Raw genomic sequence first — 17024 nt, 5'->3', positions numbered from 1 at the left:
CATTAATTAACATGTCATATATGATGCATGTGTGGGACTTATGCCTAAAGATTGTTTTCATATGACTTAATACATGCAATAACAACAATAAAAACTGAAATCGGTGTGAATCGGCATCCGATGCAGAGATGGGGCCCAATGTGGGGTAATCTAATGTATGTCATCGTCACCGGTAATATCGTGATCAATTCATTTACACTAAATCAATAGTTGTGTAGGCATATATATATATATTAGAAAACAATCAAGACATAGTGTTATTGATTTAACAGGATATGAGTAGATGAGGTGAATGCTTACAGTAATTTAAACAATCAAATATCATGCATGTAGACCTACGTGTATTTCTCGACAGAAGTGAAGCTTCGGGAAACGTTTCAATTACCAATATGTTATACATGTATACATGCACATGCACATAACGGCTATTGACAAAGCCTCTTAGCTCCAAGATTCTTACTTCCATGACGATATGTGTTTTGTTTTCTCATCAGTTTGAAGAACTTCATGTAATGAATTGCCAATTCAACCTCGAGCTCCCTGTTTAGGACGGAGTTTCCAATTTTGGACAGCTCAATTTACTATTATCAATTAGTAAAGCTAAACTATTTGTATATTTAAAGATCTATTGATTCTTTATAAAAGAAATACTCAAAATATGCCATTTTATATTGTTATTTTATTAGTCTCTATATGTTGAATAAATTTCAATTATGTTTAATTTTGAATAATGAGTTCCCCCATGGAAAGTTGTAATAGTTTGCATAGTACTGCTGTATGTACAGTATAACATTATTTAAATTTTGCACTTGAAGAATTCTTTTGATACCAAAGTCTTACCCCCATCATTACCATTTAAAGGAATGCTGCTGTCATTGATCACCAAACATAATCAATATACCAAATAGAGCATACGTATATAGCTATAGACTAATCATATTTTCATACCAGGCTTCTCTCTGTATCTGTATGAATACGTTGTAGTGCCCTATATAGGTTTTTATACAACGGTAGAGAGAGAGCGCCTTGGGTTTTATTGGTGCTGGTTCCGGAGGGCGGTTTTGAATTCCTCCACGGATTTCGCATGCACGACTTTGTCTGGTAGGTGGTTCCAGTGTATTGTAGTGTCTACGAAGAAGGAGAACTGGTACTGTGGTGTCTTACTCGGTGGAATGACCAGTCCTCTTGAGTTGTTACAGACTCTTTTTTCTACAACGTTTTTTGTGATATGGTCTTTGAACTGCCTCGGTTTTATCTGGCGAGTGGGTCTTGTCTGTTTTGTGTATTCAGCTGGTGGCAACGACGGCACCAACCCCTCAACCACCTTGTACATTAATATTAATCTCAAGCTTAGTCTTCTGTCTTCTAGGTTTTCCAGTTCTAGTTGTTGTTTCATTGATGCAATGAATCCTGGTTCTCTATTTTTGTAGTCTTTTTTGATGAAGCGGACTGCTCTGTTCTGTATCCGCTCCAGTTTGTCGATATCCCCTTGTAAGTATGGGTTCCAGATTGTAGCTCCATACTCCATGATTGATCTTACTAGGGATATGTATGCTGTTTTACGACAATTTTCGGGTACGTTTCTTAGGTTTCTCCTTACGAAGCCTAGGGTGGTATTGGCTTTACTGTAGGTCTTGTTTATATGGATGTTCCATTTCAGATCGTTTGAAAATTGTAAGCCTAAATATGGGTTGTCCCGGACTTCTTGTAGTATATGTTGGTTTAATTCATAGTACCGTGATGTTTTCTGGTTGATTGACATGATATAGCATTTCTTCGCATTAAATCTCATACCCCAGTCTATTGCCCATTTTTCCAGGTTGTTTAGATCTGTCTGTAATTGATGGTGGTCCTTATCTGCGTTTATATTGCGATATAGCAGGCAGTCATCTGCAAATAGGCGTACGGACGAGTTGACACAATCCGGGAGGTCATTTATATGGCATAGGAACATTATTGGTCCGAGTACAGTACCCTGTGGCACTCCAGAATCCACTGATGTTTCCTCTGATTTCTCACCTTCAACTATTGTTCTCATCTTCCTGGTGGTGAGGAAGTTTGTTAACCATGAGTGTAGGCTTCCTTTTATTCCATATTGATCTAGTTTATGGAGTAGTTTGTCGTGTGGGACTGTGTCGAACGCTTTGGAGAAGTCTAGGATGGCAACATCGACTTGGTGTCCTTTGTCGTACTCTCGTAGGAAATCATTTGCCGTTGTTATGAGTTGTGTTTCACATGAGTAGGCTTATGTGATCTTGTTAACTGAAGTGTATTAGAATACCTACTTTTGGTTGCTGAACATGCACATTTCTTTAGTTTTCTATTGTTACACATATATAAATGAATTAGTATGTACATGTATACAAATATACATGTATATACAAATGTATTTATATTTTGTCTTCGATATGCATAGCAATATAAAATTCATCAGTAAACTTTTCTGTTGCATTGCATTGTAAACTTTTTCCTTCAGTTTTGCTCTTACAATAATTTCTTGCTTTCTCATCAGATAGATTATGAATATGCACAAGTCCATACATCCCCAAGGAGGGTGAGGGGATTAAGGAGGAGGGGAGGAACCTGTGGACGGCTAAGGGGTTGAGGAAGGGGTCTCGGGGCAGACAGCAGTCCAAGGATGGAGAGGGCGAGGTAGAGGAAGGGGGCCAAGGGGTGCACGTGGTACAGTTGCTGTGCTGCAGCAGGAGGATCGGGCCAGGGTACTGACATTGCAACAGCAAAGGAGAAGGGATCTACATGAACCTTGCGCTCCTATCATACAAAGCTAATAATCATATTTTTGTAATATTAGTAGTGTGACTTTCTGTATGCTACTGTTTTATGAATGTTATCCACAATTTACTTCATCATTCAAATTATTTTGACTAGTTGATAATCAATTACAAAGTACTGTATTATTTCTTTTCATATCTTTTTTATTTTGATATTTCTTTGGCATGTACACAGACAAAAAGAACAGTAGACATTTTACCAAAGCATTCAGGAGACAATTTATACTATTACTCACTGAAAGTGTTAAATTTTACCAAAAATGCACAGACCCTCTCACACATCAAACATACTTCCCATATGTGTATGAACACCTAATTTTTAACCAACCAAGTGAATGGTATGGTTATAAGACCTGTTTCTCTAGGTAGGTATTTATATTACACATGGGGGTATTTCATTTTAGTTCACAGAATATTGAAAAAATATGCAACTAGACACTTGATTAACACATTTATCAGAATGAACCATCTATGAACACAATGTTATTATAAGTTAATAATAACTACACACAATGTTAGTACACACGTGCACCTCAAACACATTCTCACAAGTGAGCACTTCGTATAAACACTGATAATTGAACACTTCCTACAAACTGATAGTGAACACTTCCTACACACACTGATAATTGAACACTTCCTACAAACTGATAGTGAACACTTCCTACACACACTGATAATTGAACACTTCCTACAAACTGATAGTGAATAATTCCTACACACACTGATAATTGAACACTTCCTACACACACTGATAAGTGAACACTTCCTACACACACTGATAGTGAACACTTCCTATACACACTGCTAGTGAACACTTCCTACACAAACTGATAAGTGAACACTTCCTGCAAACTGATAATTGAACACTTCCTACACACAATGTTGAAAGAACACCTGCATTTACTGTCAAGTGAACACTCTCAAACACACACTAGTACTGAAATGTAAACACCTGCAATACACCATTAAGTGAACACCTACCTCCTACATGTTCTGAAATTGAACACCACATTTACACCATACTTACTTCCACAAACTATCAAAAAACGCATACATACCTTAAATAAAACCTTAGTAGAAAAATTTGGGATGAAATTTGAGGGAAAATAGATAAGTTAATAAGTGCATTAAAATTTATCAACTCAAAAACCAAAAATAAGGAAAAACAGTTATTTTTATACATTAGAATGCTACAGTACTCCCACCCACATGGGTTTTTTCTATAATAATTGTTTTATGTATTAGGATATAATCAGAAGGATGGACCCAAAGCCACTGATAAATTTAGTTCTTCAGCTAGTGTATCGTCAGCCAGGCCTAGTTTTTGACCTTTGCGAAAATGTAGGTGAACCAGAGGATCCAGGACTAGAACCAAATGCTGCTCCTCCAATTCATTTAAACTGTACTGCACATCCAACATATCTCCATTGGAGAATGATATTTGCACCACATGCTTTTCTTTGACAAGTTGTGGGTATTCGAACTGTAGTGAGTTACAACAGAGCACTTTGGAAGCATATGGATTTCCTTTCTTCAACACTATCATTTTGAGTGTCTGTTTCCACAATGTCTCCTTCATCCTCTGCAAGCTCATCATCAACATCAACCTCTTCAATTTCTATGGGATCTTCAGCCATTGGCAAGTGTTCAGGTTGATGTGTCTGAGGTATACTGGATAGTAAAAGATAATGTACAATGTAATTCATTTAAACAAGAGGCCCAATGAACCTGTATCGCTCACTTGGCTATACAGCAACTTTGAAGTTATCTCAGTTATTTCTGAAGATACTATGAAGATTACCGCTTTATCAAAATCACAGTAGGCTAGGTTTATCAATAACAATTAACTTCCAGCATACAATTAGGTTTCAGAGCCTCTGCTAGTGAGAAACCATTTTTTTTTAAGATTAAGCCTATATTTAACCCAAATTACATAGAATGAATGCCATTCATTTTGAACAAACTTGGTAGCCTTTTACACCAGCATGCTACAGGCCTAATATCAAGTCCCTGTGCCTCTTGGTTATTGAGAAAAAGTTGTTTAAAGTAAAACGTGGACACCGGATGGCCAGACAGAAAGACAGCCCGACAGACGTCGGATGCCGCCCCAGTACTCCTCCACAGCAGCATATATTACAGTTATAATTATATGTTTCTTGGTTATTGACAAAAATGTCCTTTTAGTTTACTATTGAGGATGTTAAACCTGTGTGACCTTGAATGACATTGACAGCAAGGTCATCCATTTACAGACTGTGTGCAGGATGACAGGTGACAGAACATAATGTCCTGCGGGGAAATTGGGCGTACCAATACCTCTTTACTATATATACAAGTAAATGTATTATTATAGCAATAAGAACACACCATCAAAAATAACACAACATACTTACTCAATAAATGAGGTGTCATCCTCTTTAGCCTTCTGTTGGTAATGGGAAAGCAAGCTGGCATTAATGTTACTCTAGGAGTCTGATTGTAATGCTTCCACACAAGATAAATCAGACGAGTGTGATGACTGAGCTCTGAAATATTAAAATTATGAAAAATTACACAATTCTTTTAAAAACAAATATATATGCCCGAAATGGTGTATTATCTATTCATGACATGCAGTAGCAGAGCATGTTTATAATTACAGAATATAAATTTAGTATGTTTGACTGCTCACCCTACCATACAATATGGTGCTGGGTCTAACAGTTAAAATATGTTGTAAAAAACAAAATAGTAAAAACATTTATGGAATTACAATGTCATATATGTGTGACCTGCTACAGTTTACTTCAACACGGAATGATGAACACTGAATAAAAAAATTAAGATACATCAATGTATATTTTGAGGGGTTATAAATCCAACATAGTTAGATCCAAGAACTTACTCTATATCTGAGACATCGGAGGTCTATCTATAGCTATAGGTTCTTTATGGGCATGTGCAGGCGTAGATGTTACTGGTGTAGGGGTGCACACATGTGATGGCGGTCCCATAGAAGTTTCAGCTGGTGTCGGGATGTCTTCACCTGCATGAACTTCTTGTGTCAATGAAGTGCACTTGAAAAATATAAAAATAATTATGTACTGCATGCTAAGTTATAATGATAATATTTTCCCCACAAATCGTAATTTTTACCACATTTCAAAGAATGGAACAAAACAGCACTTGTATTTGAAGCCATACACCAATATTATTTGCAAATCGTTTATATTATGAGTCAACTGTATATCTGAAACATATAGGCCTATATGCCTACATGTAATATGATAGTCGTCAGGAAAGTCCTACTGAACTTTACACATACACCATTTTGTATTTAATAAAGAAAACAGTAAGCTTGATAGGTCTGACATTAATCATCAGTCATACATCAATTTATAATTTTTCATAATTAAAATGATAGTGGCATAAATATAGCCTATAGCTGTGATATGCGAACAATAAAAAAAAACCCGTATAAATTACCCCTTACGGGGCCCCATAAAACGGCGGTGGAATGTGTCTATCTCTTCATTCTACACATCATTTACATTTATGTTGCTTGAAACTAATAACCATTACACTTAAGCAACATACTTTATGCATTGTTTGTCAACAAAATTAAGGACATTTACGAGTTACATTCTGATAACGATATAAAATGTGCGGCAATAGAATAGAACTGACCCTACGCAGGCTACGGGCTTACCACTTATCCAGAAGAATCCGTGCTGCATGCTCGTTTGTAGAGAAACTATTTTCTTCATTGAATGTCTTCTACCTAGTGGGTTGTTTCCCCAGTCGTATAATCGGGTTGACCTGTGACCATTTCTATTTACGTCGCTATGTTGCCGAACTCGTTACAATTCTAGGCCGACATCTCTTGGCTTCGGAAGCCATGTTTCTGCCGCTTATGTTTACGTTCTACTTGCCTAGATTCTTGCGCATGCGCCCAAAGCGGGAAATTTGCATTTTATCTCGTCATTCGACAGTGAGAGGATTCCCCAGAAAATTATTATTTTTTAATTCTAGGGGTTACATATCGCCAAAACTTCAATAAGAATTTTTCATAAGAGTGTATTTTCTTTATGGATTTGCCGTTTTTTCAACTTTGACCTATTTCTTCCCCGAATAGTCGCTTTAAAGCGACTATTCGGGGAAACAAACTTAGTCTAGATGCATTATCTGGTCTTCCAAAAGTTCTATCACAGCAATGCGATGGTCAAGTTCTGCTTGCATTGTCCAGTTTTGACCACTTAAATTCGGGAAAAGCCCTGTCCTAATATAACACATATCTATTTTTATAAGTCACGTGGTATTTCGAAAACGAGGCAGTGAGAAAACGTCAACAGAAACACGTGAATTTTTAGAGATGTCCGATTCATCAAGCAGTCAAAGCAGTTACACGGTACGTAAACACTTAATTAACATGTCATATATGATGCATGTGTGGGACTTATGCCTAAAGATTGTTTTCATATGACTTAATACATGCAATAACAACAATAAAAACTGAAATCGGTGTGAATCGGCATCCGATGCAGAGATGGGGCCCAATGTGGGGTAATCTAATGTATGTCATCGTCACCGGTAATATCGTGATCAATTCATTTACACTAAATCAATAGTTGTGTAGGCATATATATATATATTAGAAAACAATCAAGACATAGTGTTATTGATTTAACAGGATATGAGTAGATGAGGTGAATGCTTACAGTAATTTAAACAATCAAATATCATGCATGTAGACCTACGTGTATTTCTCGACAGAAGTGAAGCTTCGGGAAACGTTTCAATTACCAATATGTTATACATGTATACATGCACATGCACATAACGGCTATTGACAAAGCCTCTTAGCTCCAAGATTCTTACTTCCATGACGATATGTGTTTTGTTTTCTCATCAGTTTGAAGAACTTCATGTAATGAATTGCCAATTCAACCTCGAGCTCCCTGTTTAGGACGGAGTTTCCAATTTTGGACAGCTCAATTTACTATTATCAATTAGTAAAGCTAAACTATTTGTATATTTAAAGATCTATTGATTCTTTATAAAAGAAATACTCAAAATATGCCATTTTATATTGTTATTTTATTAGTCTCTATATGTTGAATAAATTTCAATTATGTTTAATTTTGAATAATGAGTTCCCCCATGGAAAGTTGTAATAGTTTGCATAGTACTGCTGTATGTACAGTATAACATTATTTAAATTTTGCACTTGAAGAATTCTTTTGATACCAAAGTCTTACCCCCATCATTACCATTTAAAGGAATGCTGCTGTCATTGATCACCAAACATAATCAATATACCAAATAGAGCATACGTATATAGCTATAGACTAATCATATTTTCATACCAGGCTTCTCTCTGTATCTGTATGAATACGTTGTAGTGCCCTATATAGGTTTTTATACAACGGTAGAGAGAGAGCGCCTTGGGTTTTATTGGTGCTGGTTCCGGAGGGCGGTTTTGAATTCCTCCACGGATTTCGCATGCACGACTTTGTCTGGTAGGTGGTTCCAGTGTATTGTAGTGTCTACGAAGAAGGAGAACTGGTACTGTGGTGTCTTACTCGGTGGAATGACCAGTCCTCTTGAGTTGTTACAGACTCTTTTTTCTACAACGTTTTTTGTGATATGGTCTTTGAACTGCCTCGGTTTTATCTGGCGAGTGGGTCTTGTCTGTTTTGTGTATTCAGCTGGTGGCAACGACGGCACCAACCCCTCAACCACCTTGTACATTAATATTAATCTCAAGCTTAGTCTTCTGTCTTCTAGGTTTTCCAGTTCTAGTTGTTGTTTCATTGATGCAATGAATCCTGGTTCTCTATTTTTGTAGTCTTTTTTGATGAAGCGGACTGCTCTGTTCTGTATCCGCTCCAGTTTGTCGATATCCCCTTGTAAGTATGGGTTCCAGATTGTAGCTCCATACTCCATGATTGATCTTACTAGGGATATGTATGCTGTTTTACGACAATTTTCGGGTACGTTTCTTAGGTTTCTCCTTACGAAGCCTAGGGTGGTATTGGCTTTACTGTAGGTCTTGTTTATATGGATGTTCCATTTCAGATCGTTTGAAAATTGTAAGCCTAAATATGGGTTGTCCCGGACTTCTTGTAGTATATGTTGGTTTAATTCATAGTACCGTGATGTTTTCTGGTTGATTGACATGATATAGCATTTCTTCGCATTAAATCTCATACCCCAGTCTATTGCCCATTTTTCCAGGTTGTTTAGATCTGTCTGTAATTGATGGTGGTCCTTATCTGCGTTTATATTGCGATATAGCAGGCAGTCATCTGCAAATAGGCGTACGGACGAGTTGACACAATCCGGGAGGTCATTTATATGGCATAGGAACATTATTGGTCCGAGTACAGTACCCTGTGGCACTCCAGAATCCACTGATGTTTCCTCTGATTTCTCACCTTCAACTATTGTTCTCATCTTCCTGGTGGTGAGGAAGTTTGTTAACCATGAGTGTAGGCTTCCTTTTATTCCATATTGATCTAGTTTATGGAGTAGTTTGTCGTGTGGGACTGTGTCGAACGCTTTGGAGAAGTCTAGGATGGCAACATCGACTTGGTGTCCTTTGTCGTACTCTCGTAGGAAATCATTTGCCGTTGTTATGAGTTGTGTTTCACATGAGTAGGCTTATGTGATCTTGTTAACTGAAGTGTATTAGAATACCTACTTTTGGTTGCTGAACATGCACATTTCTTTAGTTTTCTATTGTTACACATATATAAATGAATTAGTATGTACATGTATACAAATATACATGTATATACAAATGTATTTATATTTTGTCTTCGATATGCATAGCAATATAAAATTCATCAGTAAACTTTTCTGTTGCATTGCATTGTAAACTTTTTCCTTCAGTTTTGCTCTTACAATAATTTCTTGCTTTCTCATCAGATAGATTATGAATATGCACAAGTCCATACATCCCCAAGGAGGGTGAGGGGATTAAGGAGGAGGGGAGGAACCTGTGGACGGCTAAGGGGTTGAGGAAGGGGTCTCGGGGCAGACAGCAGTCCAAGGATGGAGAGGGCGAGGTAGAGGAAGGGGGCCAAGGGGTGCACGTGGTACAGTTGCTGTGCTGCAGCAGGAGGATCGGGCCAGGGTACTGACATTGCAACAGCAAAGGAGAAGGGATCTACATGAACCTTGCGCTCCTATCATACAAAGCTAATAATCATATTTTTGTAATATTAGTAGTGTGACTTTCTGTATGCTACTGTTTTATGAATGTTATCCACAATTTACTTCATCATTCAAATTATTTTGACTAGTTGATAATCAATTACAAAGTACTGTATTATTTCTTTTCATATCTTTTTTATTTTGATATTTCTTTGGCATGTACACAGACAAAAAGAACAGTAGACATTTTACCAAAGCATTCAGGAGACAATTTATACTATTACTCACTGAAAGTGTTAAATTTTACCAAAAATGCACAGACCCTCTCACACATCAAACATACTTCCCATATGTGTATGAACACCTAATTTTTAACCAACCAAGTGAATGGTATGGTTATAAGACCTGTTTCTCTAGGTAGGTATTTATATTACACATGGGGGTATTTCATTTTAGTTCACAGAATATTGAAAAAATATGCAACTAGACACTTGATTAACACATTTATCAGAATGAACCATCTATGAACACAATGTTATTATAAGTTAATAATAACTACACACAATGTTAGTACACACGTGCACCTCAAACACATTCTCACAAGTGAGCACTTCGTATAAACACTGATAATTGAACACTTCCTACAAACTGATAGTGAACACTTCCTACACACACTGATAATTGAACACTTCCTACAAACTGATAGTGAACACTTCCTACACACACTGATAATTGAACACTTCCTACAAACTGATAGTGAATAATTCCTACACACACTGATAATTGAACACTTCCTACACACACTGATAAGTGAACACTTCCTACACACACTGATAGTGAACACTTCCTATACACACTGCTAGTGAACACTTCCTACACAAACTGATAAGTGAACACTTCCTGCAAACTGATAATTGAACACTTCCTACACACAATGTTGAAAGAACACCTGCATTTACTGTCAAGTGAACACTCTCAAACACACACTAGTACTGAAATGTAAACACCTGCAATACACCATTAAGTGAACACCTACCTCCTACATGTTCTGAAATTGAACACCACATTTACACCATACTTACTTCCACAAACTATCAAAAAACGCATACATACCTTAAATAAAACCTTAGTAGAAAAATTTGGGATGAAATTTGAGGGAAAATAGATAAGTTAATAAGTGCATTAAAATTTATCAACTCAAAAACCAAAAATAAGGAAAAACAGTTATTTTTATACATTAGAATGCTACAGTACTCCCACCCACATGGGTTTTTTCTATAATAATTGTTTTATGTATTAGGATATAATCAGAAGGATGGACCCAAAGCCACTGATAAATTTAGTTCTTCAGCTAGTGTATCGTCAGCCAGGCCTAGTTTTTGACCTTTGCGAAAATGTAGGTGAACCAGAGGATCCAGGACTAGAACCAAATGCTGCTCCTCCAATTCATTTAAACTGTACTGCACATCCAACATATCTCCATTGGAGAATGATATTTGCACCACATGCTTTTCTTTGACAAGTTGTGGGTATTCGAACTGTAGTGAGTTACAACAGAGCACTTTGGAAGCATATGGATTTCCTTTCTTCAACACTATCATTTTGAGTGTCTGTTTCCACAATGTCTCCTTCATCCTCTGCAAGCTCATCATCAACATCAACCTCTTCAATTTCTATGGGATCTTCAGCCATTGGCAAGTGTTCAGGTTGATGTGTCTGAGGTATACTGGATAGTAAAAGATAATGTACAATGTAATTCATTTAAACAAGAGGCCCAATGAACCTGTATCGCTCACTTGGCTATACAGCAACTTTGAAGTTATCTCAGTTATTTCTGAAGATACTATGAAGATTACCGCTTTATCAAAATCACAGTAGGCTAGGTTTATCAATAACAATTAACTTCCAGCATACAATTAGGTTTCAGAGCCTCTGCTAGTGAGAAACCATTTTTTTTTAAGATTAAGCCTATATTTAACCCAAATTACATAGAATGAATGCCATTCATTTTGAACAAACTTGGTAGCCTTTTACACCAGCATGCTACAGGCCTAATATCAAGTCCCTGTGCCTCTTGGTTATTGAGAAAAAGTTGTTTAAAGTAAAACGTGGACACCGGATGGCCAGACAGAAAGACAGCCCGACAGACGTCGGATGCCGCCCCAGTACTCCTCCACAGCAGCATATATTACAGTTATAATTATATGTTTCTTGGTTATTGACAAAAATGTCCTTTTAGTTTACTATTGAGGATGTTAAACCTGTGTGACCTTGAATGACATTGACAGCAAGGTCATCCATTTACAGACTGTGTGCAGGATGACAGGTGACAGAACATAATGTCCTGCGGGGAAATTGGGCGTACCAATACCTCTTTACTATATATACAAGTAAATGTATTATTATAGCAATAAGAACACACCATCAAAAATAACACAACATACTTACTCAATAAATGAGGTGTCATCCTCTTTAGCCTTCTGTTGGTAATGGGAAAGCAAGCTGGCATTAATGTTACTCTAGGAGTCTGATTGTAATGCTTCCACACAAGATAAATCAGACGAGTGTGATGACTGAGCTCTGAAATATTAAAATTATGAAAAATTACACAATTCTTTTAAAAACAAATATATATGCCCGAAATGGTGTATTATCTATTCATGACATGCAGTAGCAGAGCATGTTTATAATTACAGAATATAAATTTAGTATGTTTGACTGCTCACCCTACCATACAATATGGTGCTGGGTCTAACAGTTAAAATATGTTGTAAAAAACAAAATAGTAAAAACATTTATGGAATTACAATGTCATATATGTGTGACCTGCTACAGTTTACTTCAACACGGAATGATGAACACTGAATAAAAAAATTAAGATACATCAATGTATATTTTGAGGGGTTATAAATCCAACATAGTTAGATCCAAGAACTTACTCTATATCTGAGACATCGGAGGTCTATCTATAGCTATAGGTTCTTTATGGGCATGTGCAGGCGTAGATGTTACTGGTGTAGGGGTGCACACATGTGATGGCGGTCCCATAGAAGTTTCAGCTGGTGTCGGGATGTCTTCACCTGCATGAACTTCTTGTGTCAATGAAGTGCACTTGAAAAATATAAAAATAATTATGTACTGCATGCTAAGTTATAATGATAATATTTTCCCCACAAATCGTAATTTTTACCACATTTCAAAGAATGGAACAAAACAGCACTTGTATTTGAAGCCATACACCAATATTATTTGCAAATCGTTTATATTATGAGTCAACTGTATATCTGAAACATATAGGCCTATATGCCTACATGTAATATGATAGTCGTCAGGAAAGTCCTACTGAACTTTACACATACACCATTTTGTATTTAATAAAGAAAACAGTAAGCTTGATAGGTCTGACATTAATCATCAGTCATACATCAATTTATAATTTTTCATAATTAAAATGATAGTGGCATAAATATAGCCTATAGCTGTGATATGCGAACAATAAAAAAAAACCCGTATAAATTACCCCTTACGGGGCCCCATAAAACGGCGGTGGAATGTGTCTATCTCTTCATTCTACACATCATTTACATTTATGTTGCTTGAAACTAATAACCATTACACTTAAGCAACATACTTTATGCATTGTTTGTCAACAAAATTAAGGACATTTACGAGTTACATTCTGATAACGATATAAAATGTGCGGCAATAGAATAGAACTGACCCTACGCAGGCTACGGGCTTACCACTTATCCAGAAGAATCCGTGCTGCATGCTCGTTTGTAGAGAAACTATTTTCTTCATTGAATGTCTTCCACCTAGTGGGTTGTTTCCCCAGTCGTATAATCGGGTTGACCTGTGACCATTTCTATTTACGTCGCTATGTTGCCGAACTCGTTACAATTCTAGGCCGACATCTCTTGGCTTCGGAAGCCATGTTTCTGCCGCTTATGTTTACGTTCTACTTGCCTAGATTCTTGCGCATGCGCCCAAAGCGGGAAATTTGCATTTTATCTCGTCATTCGACAGTGAGAGGATTCCCCAGAAAATTATTATTTTTTAATTCTAGGGGTTACATATCGCCAAAACTTCAATAAGAATTTTTCATAAGAGTGTATTTTCTTTATGGATTTGCCGTTTTTTCAACTTTGACCTATTTCTTCCCCGAATAGTCGCTTTAAAGCGACTATTCGGGGAAACAAACTTAGTCTAGATGCATTATCTGGTCTTCCAAAAGTTCTATCACAGCAATGCGATGGTCAAGTTCTGCTTGCATTGTCCAGTTTTGACCACTTAAATTCGGGAAAAGCCCTGTCCTAATATAACACATATCTATTTTTATAAGTCACGTGGTATTTCGAAAACGAGGCAGTGAGAAAACGTCAACAGAAACACGTGAATTTTTAGAGATGTCCGATTCATCAAGCAGTCAAAGCAGTTACACGGTACGTAAACACTTAATTAACATGTCATATATGATGCATGTGTGGGACTTATGCCTAAAGATTGTTTTCATATGACTTAATACATGCAATAACAACAATAAAAACTGAAATCGGTGTGAATCGGCATCCGATGCAGAGATGGGGCCCAATGTGGGGTAATCTAATGTATGTCATCGTCACCGGTAATATCGTGATCAATTCATTTACACTAAATCAATAGTTGTGTAGGCATATATATATATATTAGAAAACAATCAAGACATAGTGTTATTGATTTAACAGGATATGAGTAGATGAGGTGAATGCTTACAGTAATTTAAACAATCAAATATCATGCATGTAGACCTACGTGTATTTCTCGACAGAAGTGAAGCTTCGGGAAACGTTTCAATTACCAATATGTTATACATGTATACATGCACATGCACATAACGGCTATTGACAAAGCCTCTTAGCTCCAAGATTCTTACTTCCATGACGATATGTGTTTTGTTTTCTCATCAGTTTGAAGAACTTCATGTAATGAATTGCCAATTCAACCTCGAGCTCCCTGTTTAGGACGGAGTTTCCAATTTTGGACAGCTCAATTTACTATTATCAATTAGTAAAGCTAAACTATTTGTATATTTAAAGATCTATTGATTCTTTATAAAAGAAATACTCAAAATATGCCATTTTATATTGTTATTTTATTAGTCTCTATATGTTGAATAAATTTCAATTATGTTTAATTTTGAATAATGAGTTCCCCCATGGAAAGTTGTAATAGTTTGCATAGTACTGCTGTATGTACAGTATAACATTATTTAAATTTTGCACTTGAAGAATTCTTTTGATACCAAAGTCTTACCCCCATCATTACCATTTAAAGGAATGCTGCTGTCATTGATCACCAAACATAATCAATATACCAAATAGAGCATACGTATATAGCTATAGACTAATCATATTTTCATACCAGGCTTCTCTCTGTATCTGTATGAATACGTTGTAGTGCCCTATATAGGTTTTTATACAACGGTAGAGAGAGAGCGCCTTGGGTTTTATTGGTGCTGGTTCCGGAGGGCGGTTTTGAATTCCTCCACGGATTTCGCATGCACGACTTTGTCTGGTAGGTGGTTCCAGTGTATTGTAGTGTCTACGAAGAAGGAGAACTGGTACTGTGGTGTCTTACTCGGTGGAATGACCAGTCCTCTTGAGTTGTTACAGACTCTTTTTTCTACAACGTTTTTTGTGATATGGTCTTTGAACTGCCTCGGTTTTATCTGGCGAGTGGGTCTTGTCTGTTTTGTGTATTCAGCTGGTGGCAACGACGGCACCAACCCCTCAACCACCTTGTACATTAATATTAATCTCAAGCTTAGTCTTCTGTCTTCTAGGTTTTCCAGTTCTAGTTGTTGTTTCATTGATGCAATGAATCCTGGTTCTCTATTTTTGTAGTCTTTTTTGATGAAGCGGACTGCTCTGTTCTGTATCCGCTCCAGTTTGTCGATATCCCCTTGTAAGTATGGGTTCCAGATTGTAGCTCCATACTCCATGATTGATCTTACTAGGGATATGTATGCTGTTTTACGACAATTTTCGGGTACGTTTCTTAGGTTTCTCCTTACGAAGCCTAGGGTGGTATTGGCTTTACTGTAGGTCTTGTTTATATGGATGTTCCATTTCAGATCGTTTGAAAATTGTAAGCCTAAATATGGGTTGTCCCGGACTTCTTGTAGTATATGTTGGTTTAATTCATAGTACCGTGATGTTTTCTGGTTGATTGACATGATATAGCATTTCTTCGCATTAAATCTCATACCCCAGTCTATTGCCCATTTTTCCAGGTTGTTTAGATCTGTCTGTAATTGATGGTGGTCCTTATCTGCGTTTATATTGCGATATAGCAGGCAGTCATCTGCAAATAGGCGTACGGACGAGTTGACACAATCCGGGAGGTCATTTATATGGCATAGGAACATTATTGGTCCGAGTACAGTACCCTGTGGCACTCCAGAATCCACTGATGTTTCCTCTGATTTCTCACCTTCAACTATTGTTCTCATCTTCCTGGTGGTGAGGAAGTTTGTTAACCATGAGTGTAGGCTTCCTTTTATTCCATATTGATCTAGTTTATGGAGTAGTTTGTCGTGTGGGACTGTGTCGAACGCTTTGGAGAAGTCTAGGATGGCAACATCGACTTGGTGTCCTTTGTCGTACTCTCGTAGGAAATCATTTGCCGTTGTTATGAGTTGTGTTTCACATGAGTAGGCTTATGTGATCTTGTTAACTGAAGTGTATTAGAATACCTACTTTTGGTTGCTGAACATGCACATTTCTTTAGTTTTCTATTGTTACACATATATAAATGAATTAGTATGTACATGTATACAAATATACATGTATATACAAATGTATTTATATTTTGTCTTCGATATGCATAGCAATATAAAATTCATCAGTAAACTTTTCTGTTGCATTGCATTGTAAACTTTTTCCTTCAGTTTTGCTCTTACAATAATTTCTTGCTTTCTCATCAGATAGATTATGAATATGCACAAGTCCATACATCCCCAAGGAGGGTGAGGGGATTAAGGAGGAGGGGAGGAACCTGTGGACGGCTAAGGGGTTGAGGAAGGGGTCTCGGGGCAGACAGCAGTCCAAGGAT

The 17024-nt window shown here is 36.9% G+C and overlaps 2 long non-coding RNA genes across 2 annotated transcripts; both read right to left on the bottom strand.

Annotated features, from left to right (window-relative positions):
- Window positions 1–2915: 2915 nt before the first annotated feature.
- LOC117319360 lies at window positions 2916–6887 on the bottom strand. The gene is made up of 4 exons (XR_004530706.1): window positions 6484–6887; window positions 5680–5851; window positions 5189–5320; window positions 2916–4466 (listed from the first exon to the last, which is right to left on the bottom strand). It is a non-coding gene; the product is annotated as an uncharacterized LOC117319360 (long non-coding RNA).
- A 3220-nt stretch (window positions 6888–10107) lies between these two features.
- LOC117319358 lies at window positions 10108–14077 on the bottom strand. Its single transcript, XR_004530705.1, has 4 exons — window positions 13676–14077; window positions 12872–13043; window positions 12381–12512; window positions 10108–11658 (listed from the first exon to the last, which is right to left on the bottom strand). It is a non-coding gene; the product is annotated as an uncharacterized LOC117319358 (long non-coding RNA).
- Window positions 14078–17024: the final 2947 nt, after the last annotated feature.

The sequence above is a fragment of the Pecten maximus genome, unplaced genomic scaffold, assembly GCF_902652985.1.
Source record: "Pecten maximus unplaced genomic scaffold, xPecMax1.1, whole genome shotgun sequence".
Taxonomy (NCBI): Eukaryota; Metazoa; Mollusca; class Bivalvia; order Pectinida; family Pectinidae; genus Pecten; species Pecten maximus.
Note: the sequence above shows the minus strand (reverse complement) of the source record. Positions and strands in the feature narration are given on the sequence as shown.